The sequence below is a fragment of the Penaeus chinensis genome, chromosome 35 (assembly GCF_019202785.1).
Source record: "Penaeus chinensis breed Huanghai No. 1 chromosome 35, ASM1920278v2, whole genome shotgun sequence".
Classification (NCBI taxonomy): Eukaryota; Metazoa; Arthropoda; class Malacostraca; order Decapoda; family Penaeidae; genus Penaeus; species Penaeus chinensis.
This window is the reverse complement of record NC_061853.1, coordinates 29,301,568-29,309,067: the sequence shown is the minus strand read 5'-3', so window position 1 is coordinate 29,309,067 and position 7,500 is coordinate 29,301,568.

Genomic DNA, 7,500 nt, shown 5'->3' with positions numbered 1-7,500 from the left:
TCTCTCTCTCTCTCTCTCTCTCTCTCTCTCTCTCTCTCTCTCTCTCTCTCTCTCTCTCTCTCTATCTATCTATCTATATATCTATCTATTTATCTATCTATCTATCTCTCTCTCTCTCTCTCTCTCTCTCTCTCTTTCTCTGCATCCCCGCTTTCTTCTACCCTCTCTTTAAACCCTCTCTCCCCTCTCTCCCTCCTTTCTCTTCCTCCACCCCTTTCCCCTTCCCCTCTCCTCCCCTCCTTCTCCTTTTCTTTTATCCTCCTACCCCTCCCCCTCCCTCCCCCTTTCCCCTCCCCTCCTTCTCCTCCATCTGCTTTCCCCCTCTCTTTTATCACCTCCTCCTTCCCCCTGTCCCCTCCCCTCCCTCTTCCCTTCCCCTCCCCTTCTTCCCTCCTCTCCCCTTCCCTCCCTCTGCCCTCCCCCTCCCCTCCTTCCCTCCTCTCCCCTTCCCTCCGTCTCCTCCTCCTCCTCCCCCTCTCTCTCCCCTCCTTCTCCTCCCCCTCTCTCTCCCCTTCCCCTCCCCTCCTTCTCGTCCATCTCCTTCTCCCCTCTCTTATCCTCCTCCTCCTCCTCCTCCCCCCTCTCTCTCCCCTCCTTCTCCTCCCCCTCTCTCTCCCCTTCCCTCCCTCTCCCTTTCCCTCCCCTCCTTCTCGTCCATCTCCTTCTCCCCTCTCTTATCCTCCTCCTCCTCCTCCTCCCCCTCTCTCTCCCCTCCTTCTCCTCCCCCTCTCTCTCCCCTTCCCTCCCTCTCCCTTTCCCTCCCCTCCTTCTCGTCCATCTCCTTCTCCCCTCTCTTATCCTCCTCCTCCTCCTCCCCCCCTCTCTTATTCTCCTCCTCCTCCTCCTCCCCCTCTCTCTCCCCTCATCAGCCACACAGTCATTTCCTTCGCTCGGGATTCGCCCCCAAGCGGTGATTCCATAAACTGCAGGCGACCTCGACGTCTGAATAAGATAGGACGTTTAGAATGACCTTTAAGGGCGCTTGAGTGTGACCTCTAAGTGCCTCTCAAAGCGAGTCTCTTCCATTCATCTGCTTTGCTCCTTCATCTCGCCTTTTTTTTTTTTTCTATTTTTATGTTTTTTTTTTTTTTTTATGAGCATTCCTCTCGCTCCTTTCGTCCTTCCCTTCATCCTTCTCTTATTTATTTACCTTGTCTATTCTCTTCCATTTCTCTGACTGACGACTCTTCTAATCTTGTCGTCTCTCCCTTTTGTCTTCTTTATCTTGGTTTATCCCTTCCCCTTTCCCTTAGTTGTTTCTCGCCTTCTCCACCCTTCCGTTTCTTGATTTCCCTCATTTTTTATTTTCTTTACCACGTTTCTTTTCCTCCCTCTCCCATCTCCCTCCTTTCTTTCCTCCCTCTCCTCTCTCTCTCCTCCCCTCAGGTTGTCTCTTACTCACTACCCACTCTCCTCCCTCTTTCCATTCTCCCTCCCTCCTCCCTCCTCCCTTCCTCCTTCCCCTCTCCCTCCCTTTTCCATCCTGACTTCCTCCTCCCTCCTATCCTCCCCCTTCACTCTCTTTCATACACACTCCTCTCTCCTTCTCTCCCTCCTCCCTCTCACTCTTCCCTCTCCTTCCTCCCTCCCTCCTCCCTTTTCTTTTCCTCCTCCCGTCTCTCTCCCTCCACCCTCCTCCCACCCTCCTCACTCCCTTCTACCCTCACTCCTTTCCTTTCCCTCACCACACCCTCCCCTCTCCTCCCTCCCACTCTCTCCTACCCACCCCCTCCCTCCCTCTTACCCCAAACCCCAAAGGGAAGGCTACTCGTCAAAGGATACTTTCCCTTCGTCGCCATTTCCTCCCTGGGCGAGGGACACGGGCAAGACCAAGGGCCAAGGAGAACGCGGAGAATCCTCTTAAGAAAGCAGCTCAGGACCTCCAGACGATCCTAAGGGACATGCCGATGTCTCGCTGTGCCGGGCCGGTTGTGTGTGTGGGGGGGGGGGGGGCTGTTGGGGTGTGTCTACGTGTGGGGTGGGGGGTTTTGTGTGCCTGTTTGGAGAAGTGTGTGTGTGTGTGTCTGTGTGTTTGTGTCTGTGTGTATGTGTGTGTGTGTATAATAGCCATATTAAATACATACACATGCTCTGAAAAAATGTATTTTAGACTAACCTTGCTATCAATTCATACATAAAAACCGCAGCGAGATGCATTCCCAGTCCGATTCAAAATCTCTCATTATAATTTTTTATTCTACTCAAAACATTCCCGGGTTTGTTTGTGTTTTTTTTTTGTTGTTGTTTTTGTGTGTGGATATGTGTGAGCACATGTTTAAAACGTTTCCTTGATTTATTATTGGCTACCTTATTCGCTAATGTAAAACTGGCCCTGTAACCAGAAGAGACTCGCCTAAAATATATTTTCGACCTTTCCGAGAAACATTTCCAACTCATATTCATCCCCCCCTCCCCCCCCCCAAAAAAAAAAGAAGCCTTCATCGTTTTCTTAAAGATATTGGGCGACAGGATCAAGAAAAAACAACATTTAAGATAAGTTAGGGCGTTAGTTAAGTTAACACAAGGCCCTGTAATCTGTAATCTGAAGGAAGGAGGCGGGAAATTATAAGGGTGAAGGGGGGGACTAAGATAAGTTAGGGCGTCGGAGTTAACACAAGGTCCTGTGATCTCTCCGCTGTGTACATAATCTAACAAGTCGCTCATTGAATGCTTTTGAGCTTCGGGTCAGACGGGTAAGGAGAGCGTAGAGTGGTCAGTAAAAGTCTTACTATGTTTATATTATCCCTAAATACGGAAGCAGACTTAAATAGCCCCCGTCTGTGCACTGCTTGAAACACGATCGCTTCGTCAAAACAACTTCTGGGATTGGTAAAACGGGGGAAGAAAAGATAAGTCAAAAGGACAGACAGGCAGAAGAAGAGGATTTAGTATGATGATTATGGCCCAAAATCCCACGTATTTGGGGCTAAATATAGAGGTTATTCATGAGCTTTCAGTCCGGTGATACTTCTCATTCAGCCTGTCACCATCACAGATGCCTTACAGAAAAGAAAAAACATTACTGACAAAGGACACAGACTTTCCCTCCTTTAACTCACAGACGCCGTCAAGACACCGTATCCAACTGACTCCCTCCACTCTCTCCCTTTCTCTCTCTTTCTCCCATCTCCCTTTTCTCTTTCTCCCTCCGAAACCCCTTTACCCCTTTCCCCTACACCTCCCTCTTCCACTCTCCCTCCCCCATCTCTTCCCCCTCCCCCTCTCCCTCTCTCCTTCCCTCCCTCCCTATCCACTTCACTCTCCCCTCTCTCTGTACCCTTATCTCCCTGCCCATCCCCTTCCCCCTCTCCCTCCCCCCCTCCCCTCTCTCCCACCCATCTCCCTTCCCTTCGTAACCTAGCCCCACGCCCATACCACAGCGTACCAGATCAACTCTCCCGCCCCACCTCTCCCGACCTCTGAAAGTGGCCCTTGAAAGTACCTATCGAAAAATCCACAGTGTAAATCAAACACAGAGATATTCCAAAACCCACATTCGACTCGGGAAGAAAAACATGAATGTGCTGTAGTGAATATACCAGACTGATTTGGGGTGTTGCCTCTTTGCATTATAATATCACTTCAAAGGGCGGCGGATGAGTCTGCGCTGATAAAGAGGCAGTGGTTGCAATAGTGTGATATGTGTGAAGATGAATGTATTATCTCTGTAGGGTGTGGTTATGGTGTTAATACTGCTAATACTAACTAACAGAATGGTTATAGTGTTAATACTGCTAATAGTAACTATCAGAATAGTTATGGAGTTATTACTGCTAATACTATCAGTGGTTATGGTGTTAATATTGTTAGAACTAACTATCAGAAATGTTATGGTGTTAATACTGCTAATACTAACTATCAGAATGGTTATGGTGTTAATACTGCTAATACTATCAGAATGGTTATGGTGTTAATATTGTTAGAACTATCAGAAATGTTATGGTGTTAATTTTGCTAGTACTAACTATCAAAATGGTTATGGTGTTCATACTACTAATATCATAAGAATGGTTATGGTGTTAATACTGCTAGTACTATCAAAATGGTGATGGTTTTCATACAGCTAATACTATCAGAATGGTTATGGTGTTAATACTGCTAATACTAACCATCAGAGTGGTTATGGTGTTCATACTACTAATATCATAAGAATGGTTATGGTGTTAATACTGCTAGTACAATCAGAATGGTGATGGTATTCATACAGCTAATACTATCAGAATGGTTATGGTGTTAATACTGCTTATACTAATTATCAGAATGGTTATGGAGTTAATACTGATAAAACTAACTATCATAATGGTTTTGGTGTTAATACTGGTAATACTATCAGAATGGTTATGGTGTTAATACTGCTAATAGTATCAGAATGGTTTTGGTGTTAATACTGCTTATACTAACTATCAGAATGGTTATGGTGTTAATATTGTTAGAACTAACTATCAGAAATGTTATGGTGTTAATTTTGCTAGGACTATGTTTATGGTTATGGAGTTAATACTGCTAGTACTAACTATGAGAATGGTTATGATGCTAATATTAACTATCAGAATGACCAAGAGACCAACTTCTAAAGAATACCAACTAATATGATAACGCAGAAATCGGAGAAAGAAAGAAAGAGAAATAAAGAGAGGAGAAAGGGAATAAGAAAAGAATAGTGTAAGAAAAAAAATATGAAGATTGAGAAAAAAAGGATCACCTAATCCTTGTATATTTCTAATTAGTACAGATTTCTAATTACATCAGATTTCTAATTGATACAGATTTGTAATTATGGCTGATTTATGATTTCAACCGCACGCCTGAACCTAAGATAATTCAGATAATTACAGCAGCAACACTATTATTAATGCTAATGACGGTCTATCCTTTTGCAATGAATATCAACTTTTCTCGCGATACCGATGCAAAGAAATAAAATAACAATTGTTAATTATGACAATTAATAATTAACAATTATTAAAAAATAACACATTAATGAATAATTAATTAATTGATAATAATCGATGAAATGAGTGGATGATATGAACATTAAGATATAAGAAATATAATAACTGTGAAGATAAACTCACTTATCGCAATATATATAAGAAGAAATAACAATAAACAGATGAGAAAAGAATAAGCACATTAACATATAAAAATGATAGGAAATAGAAATTCAAGAAATAAAAGGGTGGAGTAATTAAAAGAATAATAAAAAAAGAAATACACGATAAGGACATTAACGCATAGAAAGAACAATAATAAAAAACAAAAAAACACACAAATGAAATAATTACATAAGCAACGTAGGGCCACCGATATACCCTTCATGATTTTTGGGGAAATTTCTGTCGAGTCATGCATGAACCTTTGAAAAAGAGCTTTGTTTCCGTTTCCTATTGTTCTTCAACAGTCCCTTATGGAAGAGCGTTTAGAAGGACTCAACATTGCATACGTCATGCAATGGGAGCTTTACCACTGTATAGGAGAATGATAATGCATTTTTTTTCTAGTGATGACGTGATATTTTTTTTCTTATTTATATAATTTGTTTGTTTGCTTGTTCGTTTGTTTGTATTTTTTAATTGGTATGGGTAATTCATAAGTTGATTTAATAATACGTGTCCACTTCATATGGCTTTTGTTTATTTGTTTGCGTTGTTTTGTTGTGTCATTAGACATTATGAGCAGTGTCGTGTTCTGGAAGTAGTAGTAGAACAAGAAGGGGAAAAGAAGAAGGTGAACATGAAGAAGAAGAAGAAGAAAAAGGGGAAAAGAAGAGGGTGAACATGAAGAAGATGGAGAAGAAGAACAACAACAAGAAGAAGAAGGGGGGAAGAAGAGGGTGAACATGAAGAAGATGGAGAATAAGAAGAAGAAGAAGAAGAAGAAGAAGAAGGGGAAAAGAAGATGGTGAACATGAAGAAGATGGAGAAGAAGAAGAAGAAGAAGAAGAAAAAGAAGAAGAAGAAGAAGAAGGGAAAAGAAGAGGGTGAACGTGAAGAAGATGGAGAAGAAGAAGAAGAAGAAGAAAAAGAAGAAGAAGAAGAAGAAGGGGAAAAGAAGAGGGTGAACATGAAGATGGAGAAAAAGAAGAAGAAAAAGAAGAGGGTGAACACGAAGATGGAAAAGAAGGAGAAGGGAAATGAAGAAGATGAACATGAAGAAGAAGAGGTGGAGAAGATGATGATAATGATGATGAAGATGGGGAAATGAAGATGAAAAAGAATAAGAAGAAGAAGAAGAAGGGATAAAGAAGATGAAAAAGACAAAGATGATGATGAAGTACAACGGGGAAAAGAAGAAGAAGAACAAGAGTAGGAGGAAAACAAAAAAGAAAAAAAGAAATGAAGAAAAAAATAAAGAAGAAATAAAAGTAGGAAAGAAGAAAGAGAATTTAAAAAATCAAAGAAAATAATAAATATAATAAAAAAAAAGGAAAAAACAAGAAAAAATAAAACAACGGATGAAAAGAAGACAAATTTAAAAGCTAGGATTGTCAAGAATTTCAACCCCCTCCCCCCCACAAAAAAAATCCTATTTTTCCACTGCGAAACTTCCAAGGGGTGGCGTGGGGGAGGGGGCTTCAAGGGGAAGGGTAGGGGGCCTCCCAGGGAAGGGGTGAGGGGGATGACATCAAGGGAAGGGGCTGAAGGACAGAAGGGGGGACTCCAAGGGGGGAAGGGTGGGACTTCAAGGAAAGGGGGGGGGGGGGGAAGATACGGATATGCGGAGATGTGAATGCTGCATGCGATCCGTGAAAATATCTGTGGTTGATCATAACAATAATAATAATTATAATAATAATAATAATAATAACAAAAATACTGATAATAATAATATTCATAATAATAATGATAATAATATCGAAGGTCACCATCACTCGATGTCGACTATAGCATTATTGCCTCTATCCACTCCCGTTAGGTTAGCGGAGTCAATGCCTGGGCGAAAGAATGCGAGGAGCAAGCCGTTTCCCATGCAACAGGCTCCCTCTCTCCACGCAACTGACGGATCCAAAGGAACGGCATAGACCAATGCGGATTGGCACCAGCGGCGTCGCAGGAGTAGAGGTCGACAATGAACTGCCTTAGGTTAGTCTTACGAAGATATGATATGGTGCTATGGCTAATGATAATAATAACATGGCTAATGATAATGATAACAGTACCAAAAATTACAACAATAATAACATTAACAACAATAATTATAATAAACAAAAAGGAGGAAAACATGAAGAATAAATAGACGAAAAAAAGGGGAGAAGTAGAAAAGAAAACGAAAGAAGGAAAAAGAGAAGACGGAGGAAAACAAAACCGAATGAAAGAGAAGGAGGAAGAGGAAAAAGGGATAGAAACCGTCTTGCTAATTCTTCGTTCACATCCGCGTCAGAGATGTCCATAAAATGTCTGTTTGGTAAAGTAGGTTAGGCGGTCACTTTAACTATTTTTTCCCCTTGATACTGTGACATTCTAGCTTAATATAATAGTAATGGTAATGATACTAATGGTA